Source organism: Hevea brasiliensis, chromosome 15 (genome assembly GCF_030052815.1).
Source record: "Hevea brasiliensis isolate MT/VB/25A 57/8 chromosome 15, ASM3005281v1, whole genome shotgun sequence".
Lineage (NCBI taxonomy): Eukaryota > Viridiplantae > Streptophyta > Magnoliopsida > Malpighiales > Euphorbiaceae > Hevea > Hevea brasiliensis.
Genome location: NC_079507.1, coordinates 54255315 through 54269171, shown reverse-complemented (window position 1 = coordinate 54269171; position 13857 = coordinate 54255315). Strand labels below are relative to the sequence as shown.

Here is a 13857-nt window from a genome sequence, read left to right as displayed (position 1 = left end):
TGATAAGTATGGCCCCCAGATGATTGTGAAGATACTGGGTAAGAAGGGCGGCAAAAAAATTTATAATCAAAATTTAAATTCTGCCCATCTAAGCAAAAATCAAGGGAGAAAGGTAAGGTAGTTACCAAGGAGCAATCAACTCCTACAACTATGGATTCTAGATTCTCTATGTTGTATGATAAGGTAGTAGAGGAAATTGTCTATGATAATTCCCAGCGTGAGAACCCTATTCTAGGAAATAAAGAGTCTAGGCTTTTAGGAGTCCCTCTGCCAGACATTGGATTGGGTTCTGATTTAATTTTTAAGGCCCAAGATAATTCTGTTAGGAGCTCCCCTCAGTCCTCAAGTGCTAGATCCTTGGGTTTTAGTAAGAGTAAGTCTAAGCCCAAAGTGGTTAATAAACAACATAGGGCTATGGATGTGGTGTTACGCTCTCACTTTAGGTAGTTTCGTACATTCTACTGTACTAACGTCTCTTCGGACGGCTAGAATGTCTGGAACCACCCATAAATTAAAATAAAGAGTCATAATTTAATTTAATAAAGATCAAGTAAGGTTAAAGGAAAATTAAAGAAATGGATTAGAAATCAGTTAAATGTGCATAAGTCCTGGCGATGAGTAACTCCCTTGTGAAGTGGCTAAAGATCAGTATTTTAGGTTTATTTGTCATTTCAATTCATGTAGGACCTTGTAAAACTCTTAATTAAGACTTAATTAAGGTATAATTAGAATTAATAACTCAAAGAAATGAAAAGAAGTAAAAGTATTCACATAAGTGGCAAATTAAGTAGGTGTGCACTTCTTCCTTTCACACCTAGGAAGTTGGCCACTAAGAGTTAGAGGACTAAAGTGAATTAATCAATAAGTTAAAGGGTAAATAAAATATTGAAGAACTAACTTGAATCAATTATAAAGTTGAGGGGAAAAATTAAAAATAAGAGAAAATATCCTATGGACCAATGGACAAAGGATGAAGGACCAATTGGTAAAAGGGGACATCAAAAATTCTGTATTATCTTCTCCCATCTAGCCGGTAGCCCATTTCAACCTTCTTCTCTTTATCTTTTCTTCTTCTAATGGCCATATTCTCTCAAATTTGAAGGAGAAAAACCAAGGCAAAACACGAAATCAAACTATTTTTGGAATGCATAAGCAAGGAAGTGAAAAGAACTAGTGATTAAAGCTTGAAGAACCATAATTCCATAAAAGGGTTGGAGGAAATCTGGAAGAAAAGGGGGATAGCAGCTGGTTTCCCTTAAGGTTAGTGCTAAAACCTCTATTTTTTATTAAGTTTGAGTAAGGATAACACTAGGGACAAGGGAGAAATGTAAGATAGTGAGAAAGATAGTTGATAGGGGTGATGAAACCTTGGTTCTGCCAATAGGGTTGCAGATGTCACACCTTACCCCTCTGTAAGGCATAACATGATCCCGTAGAATACCTAATGAACTACCGAACTTCACCTACCGATAACTCATTAAGTACTCTACAAGGGATTTTAAAACTATTTTCTTACATTTTGGAAGTGGTGAGCATTTTGGTATGAAATTTTTGTTCATTTTTATTTTTCCGCAAATTTTATAAAAATTTCAGAAGAGTGCCGTCTGTATTTTGAGAAAGCAATTCTTCAAAAACCTATAAAAAGCACTTCTAATAAATTTTTCATAACTCCCAACCTCCAAATATTCTCAAGTCAACACATCTCAAATCAATTCCATAATTTAATCCAAAATTTGTCATATCAAAATTCTCAAAACAAACTATTTCATATCATTCCATCAATATTGTATGCACAAATTAAATTTACAGATATACAATCCAAAAATAAAATTATTACAATTTCTTATACAACTACTCACTTTACATTGATACATACAACATCACAATATTTACTTCAAAATAACTACAAGGGTATAAAACAATACCCATACAAAAAGATCAATGGAATCTTCAATATTGATAGCAGCTCACTCTGCTGCTTTCTCCTTGCTTTTATCTGCGACAGCAAAACAAGCTATCGCTGAGTATAAAAATACTCAGTGGTGTACAATAAAAATTAAAATACAATACATAAAATCATTCATTGATAAAACACAATTTAAATGTTGCACAATTAAATTTCATAATTTATCAAAGCTCATTATAGCAAAATTTTTGGGTCAAATAATTGAATAAACATAGTATTGCCAATTCATACACAACTTAAGCCATGACACAAAATTTTCGATCAATGCCGCGTTGTACACCACGACAAAGCAATCTATAACCCCTCTAATCGAAATCAATGAGGGAGGTAGCTAGCTAGCTAATGAATACTCATCCGATCTACAACCTCAACTGGTAAACCAGAGAGGGAGGAAAGATAACCGATCTCACCCCATAAATGGAGGAGGAATGATAAGATACTGTCATGCTAAGTGTGAATCAAAAATCAATTTCAAACATTTTATTCAAATGATTTGTGAGAAATCCAATAAATTTCCAAAGTCATAAGTTCATTCTCAAGATGGCAACACAATTCATAATTAACTTCAAATTTTCATAAATCACACTAAATCAATTTTTTAATGATAAAAGGCTCAAATAAGGTTTATTGTGCACAGACCTGACGTGAGTCGCCTCTAGGTCTTGACTCAGTCTCCCAAAGCTTCCAAGTCTTTTTCAGCTGAAATACACAATTTCACAGTGTTTCAGTACCATAACTTAGCATAAATCCAAAAATAAATTTAACTTCACTTTTACCTAGCTCTACTGTACTAAATTCGATGTTCTCAAAATTTTTGTGTTTCGGGTTACTATTCACTGCACTATTCAAGTCAAATTGTTGACTTTCTAAGGCTTAATAGGTATGGGAATTCCAACTTTATCCACATACCACATTTTGGTCAGCAAACTTGTTGGTTTTGGTCATTATCTCAAAACTTAAGTCTTTTAGGCAAAATTGCCAAATTTTCAGTTTTGGTGTCCCTAGTTGCACTATTTCATTGGCCATTTTACTATTGGAATTTGGAAAAACTTTCTTCATAGAAAATGTTCCCTATTGTCTTAAGTTTATTCTCCTTTTTGAATCACTCCAATTGGAGTTTTGTAGCTCAAGTTATATCCAAATTACGGTTACTATTCATGCTGTAGATTTTAATTCTGGCAGATTATTGATCCAACTTCGTTTAGCAATTTGATCAAGTTAAGTCCATAATTTAGTCTAATTTTCTTCATATGAAATGTTATACTATTCCTTAGGTTTCCATTGGTTCAAGAATAACCTAAATCAGAGTTTTCTAGAGAGAGTTATAGCCATTGAAACTTTACTGTTCATATGGTAAATCTGCAATTCTACAGATTCAGTGATTCAACTTTGCTCAGTAATTTGATTGGGTTAATGGCATAATTTGGGTTTGTTTTCTTCATGAAAGTTTTAGGTCTATATCTCATCTAACCACTGGTAAAATTTTAGGTCATTTTGACCTACCTAACTCGAGTTATGACCAAATGAACAAACACTGTTCATTTGGTCAGTTTGTACAGGGCAGCCTACAATTTTCCAACTTTGGTCAATTTGTTTACTAGGTTTTAGTCACTTTTTGGGCATGCTTCCTAAATGAAAATTGTGTCATTTAGTGCCTATTTTCATTCCCAATTAGTCTCATACCAATTGGACTTCTAAAATTTCATTTTGGTCCCTCAAAGTTGACTTGGTCATCTTTGCAAAGACATGACCACACTCCCTCCGAATTTGACTTTAATTCCAGCACTTCTAACACACTTAATTAGGTCACAAATGACCATTTCTCACTTCACATTAGGTCAAAGACACCATTTACAAGTTTTTCATATTTTTTGTCTCTAAACCCTAATGTCCAAAACCCTAATTCATGTCATTTGTTGCATTTACTTGATTCCATGACTTTAACCATAGTCATTCAACTAACTAAGGTTTATATACCCATTCAACCCATTCAAATCATGCAAATCACCCTCCCCCTCATGCTGGCCAAAATTTAGTAATGGTCCCTCACAATTTTTTTCTTTTCATTTTAAGCATATTACAAGCTAATTCAAGCTTAAAACACAACAATTAAATCTCAAACTTTCAAATTGATGTGCTTACCTCACTTGAATTTGAATTCTCTAATTTTCCTTTTCTTTTCTTCTTTCTTTGATGACCAAGCTTCTTCTCAAGTGACTAAATCAAGTTTTTGTGAAGCAAGTGTGGAAGGATTTGAGGTTTAATGGTGATTTCAAAGCTTGAAGCAAGCTTTAATGGAGGTTTAACTATGGTGAGGGAGAAAGAGAGATGGGAGGTTGCAAGTTTGGGAGCAAGATGACTTTTAGTTGATTTTTTTATTTTCTTTTATTTTGTTTTTATCCTTATGGAAGACCCAAAAATCTAATTAAGTAAATATATTAAGTATCATTTTTATGGCATCATGCATGAGGTCATGCATGATGTCATCACCTTTTGACTTTTTCATTTTCTTTTTTTTTTCTATTTATTTTTCTATTAGTTCTTTAATTTAATTCTTGATTCCAAAATTTTCTTTTCTCCTATTTTATTTGACAGTTAGGTCAGGAGTCAGCTCTCGGGGTCAATTGACCAAATTGCCCCTCACCGGTTCGTCCCGGTTTGCAAATAATTCAATATTTCTTCTGGCTCCCTGATCTAATTATTTGACTGGCTTCACAGTTCTTTTTCGTGATTTTCTTTTTTCCACTGTGTCCGTAATGGTCCTAAGGACCGCAGAGTCACATTTTACGGTTTGAAATTTGAGTTTAAAATGGCTTCGCAGTCGTTCCCGAGACGATCACCCATCGCTGTGACTCTCGACTCGTTTAACTTCTTATGTTCTGTTTTTCTTATTTATACTTAACTAATTGGCAATTACTAATTATTTGAATTTATGGCTTCTTTAGTTGTCTTAAGTATGGTTCTAATCCCCTTAATTGTCCGGACCGACACCGGTCACCAGAACAGTGAAATACACCAGGCTATATAAATAGGGGTGTTATAGCAGAACCAGTCACATTTGAAAATTCATAACTTGAGCTAAAAAAGTTGAATTTTGATGATCTTCATGTCTATGAAAACTTTGATGAATGCTCTAAAACTTTGTAGTTTTAAGCTAGACTTAACTCCCCTGCTATGATAGTGTTTGAGGGCAAAACTTTTCATTGCTCAAATCTAGAAAACTGACCTGAGGATTTCTAGAAGCAGGACACCCGACTTTGAAAATGCATAACTTATGCTCCAGAGCTTAAAATAGTGTGATTCTTAAACCATTAGAAAGATAAATGAATACTCTAAAACTTTGTAGCTATGACTGAAAGTTCATTTTGTTGTCTGTATGGTGAAATTCTTGCATTTCTTATTACTACTCTGACTATGACAAGAGTCTAGAATAGTTGTACTTTTTTATTCATAACTTGAGTTGTGGCCTTGATTTTGATATGATTCAAATTGGATACTGAAATGAACATATGAAAGTTCATTTCTAGAAAAGATTCCATGAAGCCCTTATTGCTAGAATTTTTGGTGGAATTTTAACTTTGCTGCCCTGTTCACCTAAACTTGACTGGAAATTTAGGACAGCATGATTCATAGGCTTATAATTTGCATTCTATAATTCCAAATGGCATGAAATTCATGGAAAATGAAAGCTAAGACATAACTAAAACTTTTATAGGAGAATACTGTCCAAAAATTGTGAGCTAGTAACCTTAAAATTAACTAGAAGATGGGGCATAGAATCTGGAACCTAGCAGGAGTGTATTCTGGACTGTCCGAGTAAAAATGGTATAACTTATCCTAGGAAACTCCAAATGAGGTTATTCTTGTTTTGTTAGAAAGTTAAGATCCAAGAGATCAACTTTCATGAAGAACGAATTGGCAAAATCTAATTGTAACTTATTCAAATTTGGACTCTAAAATATGTCCAGAACCTGCCCTATACTGGTGAAGTTGAAATTTTACTTAAGGACAGCTATTGATTAATTGATCATAACTTTTGATCCTTGAATCCAAATTAATTGGTTCAAAAACTATATTAAAGTTAAGACGTAGACTTAAAAATCTCATGAAGAAATTTGAACTTAAATCCTACAATTACTAGGTCAAAACGCTTGAGCAAAGTAATACATAAAGTTTGATTTTTATTGGAATTTGATAATAGACATCATAAGTGTGAATTTTCTGTAAATATATGAAATTTAAATGCATGCAATATGAAAACATAGTAATGGCATAAGTTTATGTGCATACAAGTATTTTTTTATTACTTCATGTGAAAATAGAAATGATAATTACCTTATTAAGCCCGAGTAAACTTAGACAGTGAATTATAGTTTTGGATAGATTGGTATACTAATAGGGGACATCAATAGCAGTACTATATTAATTATGTTACTGGATTGATGAATGTCTATTAGAAGCACCGAGTGCCCATTGTTGAACTAGTCAGAGACATCGAGTGTTCAGTACCGGGACCTCTATATCTAGACAGTTATATAGAGGCACCGAGTGCCCATTGTTAAACCGATCAGAGGCACCGAGTGTTCAATACTGGGAGTCTCATATCTAATCCATATAGTTCTATCATAGGTTACTGTGGACACATAACAAATCTTAAAATGTGATTTTAATTAGGAAAATGCACATAAATATAGTAAGAACTATGTTAAACCTTGAACATTATTTATAAAATCTCTTATAATATATATACAATTTTTTATTTTATTCTTTTTAAATTATTAGTGCACCACTAAGCTGTGAAGCTTAGTGCGTAAGTTTTTTCTCATGCAGGTACAGAAGGTAAAGAGTAAATAGCCAGAGACAGAAGAGGAGGGAGTGGATCTACAGGAAAGTCCAAAATCACCTCATACTTGGACTTTGTGATAGATGCACTACCAATACTAGATGCATTTTGATCACTCATTTTTGTATTTCAATTGTCATGTACCAAAACACTTGATGTTAATTTATTTTGGATAACTATAAATTAAATATAAAAATACTTTGTCACATTTACGGTTTTATACCTGAATATATGTTATGTAAATATTTGTCTATGATGAAGAAATGAAATTGAATACAATTTTCATGGGAATTGATTGTTAATATTGTTGAACTTGGAGAATGAAAATATTATTATTATGGGTATTATTAACAAGTGGATGTTAAATATTTAGGGAAAACTCTTGCAGTTTCTCCGTTTAAAATTTATGATTAAAAATTTAAAAGTAAACATTAAGATAAAAAAAAGTTCTAAGAAAAGTTTAGGTACTCCATACACAAAATGTGGCATTCCTTGTTCAGCTTCACTGTAGGTTGAGTAGAGGGTATTACATGTGGCATCCTCTTCTCGCCCCCCATCTTCTTCATATCTGCCTGTTCCTAAGATGGACTCCAAGAAGACTTTGAGCAATGCAGCTGGTATTGGGGAATATACTGTTGTGTTTGGGTAGGTAGGGAAAGGCACGATTAGTAGCTCAATGTTCCAGGATGTTGTCCCTCTCAAGGTTGATGATGGACAACCTCTTTTATTGGAATACTGCTCTTGTTAAAGTCTAATTGATCATCTGATAGTTTGTAATAATCCTAGCATACATTTGATTGATCCTTCAGATATGGGTAATGTATCAGTAGTTGAACAACGTTAGGAAGGGGGTGTATTAGCCCCATGACTTTGTTATCATCTGTGTGATGTTGAACTATTCTTGACATTGGTGTTCTATTTCTTTCTAATTGTGATTTTTTATGTCTATTGTCACTTGGAACATTCAAGGAACTACAAGTCAAAGAAGCTTGCGCTCCTTAAAGAATCTTTATAGTTGGTGCAATACGAAAATTTTGGTTTTGGTGGAAACTAAACTCAGTGGTTCTAGAGCTGACATTACTTCCGCCAGCTTGGGTTTTGATCATTGGATTCAGGTTGAGGACGATGGTATGAGTGGAGGTATTTGGATTTTTTGGAAATCTCCTTTTGAAGTTTCTGTGATTCAAACACACTCTCAATATATTCATTACTTGGTTAAGGATGGGATGAAGTTGAGTTAGTTCTTTACGATTATCTATAGGAGCCCAAGGGAACATTTGCGTCATCATATGTTCTCTTCTATATTGGATTTATAAATGACTTCCTCTGCTCTTTGGTTATTAGCAAGTGATTTCAATGATTTTCTGAATACTTCAAAGACTACTAGTTCAAATCATCATATTACCTTTTGTTGTGCAAGGTTCCGCAATTGGGTTAATCAATTATGTCTTATCGAGGTGCGTTATTTGGGTTCAAGGTTTACATGGTGGTGTGGTTGGGATTCTGATAGATTCCAAGCTACTAGATTGGATTGATTTTTTTGTACTACTACTTAGCATAGTTTGTTTCCTTCGGCCATGGTTTGTCATCTGGAATGTATGGTTTTGGATCATTATCCTCTCCATCTGACCTTGTTGCTTAGAAATTTGGAAACTAGTAATTCTTCTTTTAGATTTCAATCTGCTTGGACTAAACACCCCTTGTATTCTGAGTTCATTAGTGGTAATTGGAACCCCAATATTACTCTTTTTGATAGTCTTAATCATATGCGAAGTAAGTTTATGAGTTGGAAGAATAATGTGTTTGGTAGTTTATTTAAGAGGAAGAGATGGATTCTGGCTACAATTCTTGAAGTTCAAAGGAAGCTGTCTCACAGCCCTCATAATGGTTTAATACGGTTGGAAACCAAATTACGTCGGGAGCTGGAAACCATCCTTGATCAGGAGGAACTCCTTTGGTTCTAGAAGTCTAAGGAACACTGGATTTCAGAGGGGGATCGTAACACTGCTTTCTACCACACCAATGTAGTAATAAAAGGGAACAAAAGGAAAATTTTGTCTTTGAAAAATGATAGTGGAGTTTGGTGTTCAGATCAGTTAGAGTTAAATGCCTTAGCTTTCTCTTTCTATAAAGATCTTTATTCGGGCGATAATGTGTCTCATTCAGTAGCTCTTCCTAGTTCTTCCTACCCATGCCTCTCAAATGAAGTACTGAGTTCTTTTCGTAGACCATTCATTGAGGAGGAGGTTTATTAGGCATTGTTCTCTATGGACCCCCATCAAGCCTTGGGTTTGGACGAATTTATACAGAGTTTTTCCAAAAGTCTTGGGGTGTGGTGGGATCATCTCTTACTCTGTAGACCCTTATTTTGTGATTTATTATGAGTATGTGCATTGAGGCCATGAAAAAACCGATGATAAAAAATTATATGACTGTAAAATGTAATTAGAGGCATGGAGCTGAATTATTAATTCTGTGGAATGATCTTGAAAAATAATAATAATAATAATAATATAGTTTTTGGAAAATTAATTTAATTAAATTTAAATAAAATTTTGTTTTATTTAAATTTAATATGAGTAGTTCTTAAATAGATCTAATTAAGTTTAATTGGGCCTCATAGGCCTAAGAAAACCTAGTTAAGAATTTTAAATAAAACTCATTTAATTTATTTTTTGAAAATTAAAATAAAAAAATATCTTTTTCTCTCTCCCTCTCCCATATAAACTCTCTCTCTCACTTGGCCCCACTCTCTTCCTCACTCCCTATTGATGCCACTCTCTCTCTCTCTCTCTCTTCCTATTGGTTGAAACACTTCACCCATATCCCAGTCTCACCCAAATTCTGCAATCCCAGTTGTTTAAGTTATCTGAACTTTATCACCCTAGGACTTTAAACCCTACCATACCTCTCTTCCAAAACCTTATAAATACCCTACTAGGGTAAAGAAAAAAAAAAAAAAAAGAGAGGAGAAGACCAAGAAAAAAAGAAAAAAAAGAAGAAAAAAAGGGGGAGAAATATTCAGAAAATTCAGAGGTATTTAGAGATATTTTAGAGCTTTAGGAAATTTAGAGATATTCAAAACTCTTTTAATTCTTTTTTTTTTTTTCTTTTTTTCAAGAAGATTTTCATGCAAGATTTCTTGAAGGTTGGTTTTTGTTGTTTTCTTTTCAAGATCTATGTCACGTAATATTTAATTTTATGTTCTTTCTCTTTTAATTTATCTTGCATGTTCATGTGGATCATGTAATCATGTTTAATTTGAAGGAATACATAATTCTGCACATATTTAGTTTTTTGTCTCTCATGTTTTTATTATTTTTTGTTATTTTTGGAATCTGTAAAAATTTTAGTAAAATTATATTCATATTCTTCACGAAATTATATTAATTTTAGGTTCAAGAATCACTAAAAAAGCTTTTGTATTTTGTAAGTTATATCTATTTGAATTTAGGGTTCCTGCAAAATCTGATTTGCAGAATACCCAAATTGTAAAGCCCATATCTCCCTTGTTTGTTAATATTTTTGTGTGAATCTAATGTCTAAAATTAAGTTCAAAATCTTGTGAATCTTTTCTAATTGGTTTCGCATTCATATCTATTGTGGTTTATGAGTTATGAATTTTATAAAAAAGTAGTGCGATTTTGTTACTGAAAAAAGTTATGATTTGTGTAAATCATTCGACTAGGGTGTTGTTTGGTTTATAAATTTTATGATTTTGTACGATATTTTGGCTATCTTATGTAATTTTTTCATGATTTTTAGGTATGTATAAATATTTTTTAAAAATCTAATTTCTTATTACTGTCAATCTGCCAAAATCTGAAAATTATATGTTTATGCAAGTTCTTGTGTGTTATTGGGTTCTAATTGATATTTGATCTATTTTTCTGTGTTCTTTAATTCAAAAGGTGTTATGAAGTTTTTGAATCATGTTAGAAGACTTAGACCATTAGGTAGCTATAACTGATTAGGAATTTTAACCCCTTTAGGAGAGTAGAGTTAGAATTCAATGTGAATTGTTATTTGTATTTTCTTATTTTCTTTATTTTCTTTAGTTTCTTTATTTTTTCTATTACAAATAAAATTGGTAACTAGTCATAAGGTAAGTACCAAAGAAGGCATTTGCGTGGAGCTTACATGGAGCTAAACGGGAGTAACCAAGGGATATCATTACCATACTAGAAGAGAATGTCTTTTTTTAAGGGTAGCTTGCCATAATGGCAACTATAATTATCAATAAGTAAGTAGTCTCAAATTTCTAAAATAATTATTGGCATGAAAATGTAGTAATAATAGGATTTTTATTTGGTAAATTAAAATTAATTTTGTTTTTAATTTAACCGACTTTTGTATGTAATTAATTTAAATAAATACTCAGTAAATTAAAATTAATCTTGTTTGTAAATTAAACTAACCTTGACATGTAAAATAAATTTAATTTAATACTTGGTAATTGTAAAATAAATTTGTATGTTAGATATCTTTATTAGGTTGTAATTGTTTGGGCCTTATGTGATATTAGAATAAATTACATATGTACATAATTAATTTAATTTAATTATCCTTAGGGTAACTTAGTAAAAAATTAATTAATTAGATTAAATAGAAACTTAGGGTTAGTTGAAATTAAATTTGTTTATAAATTAAATTCCCAATAATAAATTAATTTTAGTCATTTGATAAATATCATTTAAATAATTAGCAACCCCATAGATATGAATTACTTGTGCATGAAAATTGTTTGTAAACAACCATTTTGTGAATTACTTGCATGTGTAGGATTAGAATTGTATTTTTAGGATAAAGTTTAATAGAGGAATAATAAATAAGACTTCTAAAAACATTAATAGAAGACTAGCACTCGAATTAACGAGGTTAGACCAGGCGTAAGAGGTGCCTAAGACCTTCCTCTTACATACCCACTATCCCGAACCTAGACATTGGGCTATGGTAATGACGGTTGTGGAAATTCTGCAAAGAGTAAGTTGCCATCCATGACCCTTAGAAGAAATACTGAATATGTCCCGGTTATTACCCGGGTGGTGGCTCCTGTCTATTTATGCCTTTGTGGCATAAATCCTTAGTACCGTAGTAGTGTTATAGGAAGATAGTACTTACCAGTGGTTTGATTCTATTAGGATTGTATGAAGTGCATGTCTAGGAAATTTTGTCTAAAAAAAGTGGTACTTATGTGAAACCATTGTGACTCCATCATTTTTTCTAGATATTACCTGGTGTATTTTATATAATTCTAATAGATGATATTTCACCTCACGACTTACTCCGACTCACGCCTCCCCTCCTACATACTCGCCTTGTTTTGAACTTTCTTCATGGTGGTTCTTTGGATGCTGAAACTTGTGATATTCTTATTACGTTAGTTCATATACTATTTCAATTCGTGAAACTGTTATACTACCAGACCAGGCTCTTATTTTCCTAAAATACTCTCAATCAGCTCGTCTATTTACCAAAGAGGAATTGGATTGTGTTTATTTCTTGGCCGACTCTTCGCCATCGTCATTGTCATCCTAGCCACAGTTTAAGTAGCCTCCTAAACAAATAGATGGTGATGATCTGGATCACCAGATCGTATGGTGTCCCTGAATCCATGTGGCTTCACTGTTACTCTTGCCTTGAAATCTGGTGCGCTTATCAACCCTGGCCCCACGCACAGGTGGGATTCACTCGTGTATGAGGCACTGATCGACCGCGATAATACCACGATCGTATTTGTGAGGGGGCTCATTTTACGGCCAGATAGGCTCTACAACAAGTCAAAATTCGAGTGCCTATACAGCAGCTGGATGTCAGGAGGCCCAAGTTTTTATTAAAATCGAACATCATATCAATAGCCCAAGAGATCGTACGGTGCCAAACACCTCTGAGCATATTGAGCAACCCATAAAAGGTGAGCAATTCCATTAAGGTCTCAATTAAAGTGAAAGGCAGAGGAACCTTACACTCTATAGCCCGACCAGGGCTCCAATCTGACCCAAACCTTGACATGGGAGCTCGAAAGCCACATGAAATGTGCTTATGCACAATGTTGCGCAACCAAGCAAGATTCCTTAGGGAATAGGTCATGTACCTTGCACAAACTGGGGTCAAGCGTTGGTTCATTTACAACAACAATAGCAAGGATAATATTGATAGTGTCATAGAGTCGTTAGTGGCTAGCAATTTCAACATTTCGAAACATGTGTGGCCTTGGATCAAGACCCAAAAAGCAGGGTTCGCCCACTGTGCACTACGGGCACGGATCTCTTGTGAATGGGTTGGGTAAATGATCTGGGTTGAATTTTCTTGATGTGCTAAGAAACCAATCCGAATCTAATAGTAGGGTTGAATTTTGGACCGTCCGAGCTCGAACATGTGCCGATTCAAGGAGTCACCATAGGGTACACTTGCCAAATGATGGTGCCGGAGAGACACAAGAGTATAGTGAAACTTGAGGCATTAAATTCCATGTTGATTAATGTGGTGCACCATTTTCATTTAAGGGATAGGTTTAGGTATGTGAATGCTGACAGGGGTGTTTTGGTGATTAACCACTACAAGTACCAAGTTTGGGAAGTGTTTAAGGATAAATTTTATAGGAGGGTGGCTACTTATGTGGTTGATTGGCAAAATGAGCAGAATGTTGGGTCCAAGGATCGGGTCCGGGGGTTGGAGACTAGAGCCATTGAGCCACCAGATTTGGGCCAATAGGTTTTGTGAGGTCACAGATACCAGACTAAGGGATCGAGTGTTGGAAGTTTTCAGTGACCCAATAACAAGACATTTACCATGGCATGAAGATGGTGGTGTTTTGAACATGCAAAATAGGGCTTTTATGGTTTAAAGGGTTTGTGATGATTGCTGGGTTTTTTGAATGAAGTTATGTAGAGAGTAATGAGTAGGTCAATTCTTTTTGTAGATATATATAGAGAAATGATAATAGCCTTTGATGCTTTTGTCTATATGTGTAAGTTTGATGTTTTTGTCTCACTTGCTATAAGGTGCCCAATTGTTAGAATAATTCACACTTGGAACTCTATGGAGT

The 13857-nt window shown here is 33.7% G+C and overlaps 1 pseudogene; it reads left to right on the top strand.

The window, feature by feature from the left end:
- The first annotated feature begins 150 nt into the window (after positions 1 to 150).
- Positions 151 to 13656, top strand: LOC131174059 (glycosyltransferase family 92 protein RCOM_0530710-like; annotated as a pseudogene).
- The last annotated feature ends 201 nt before the right edge of the window (positions 13657 to 13857 follow it).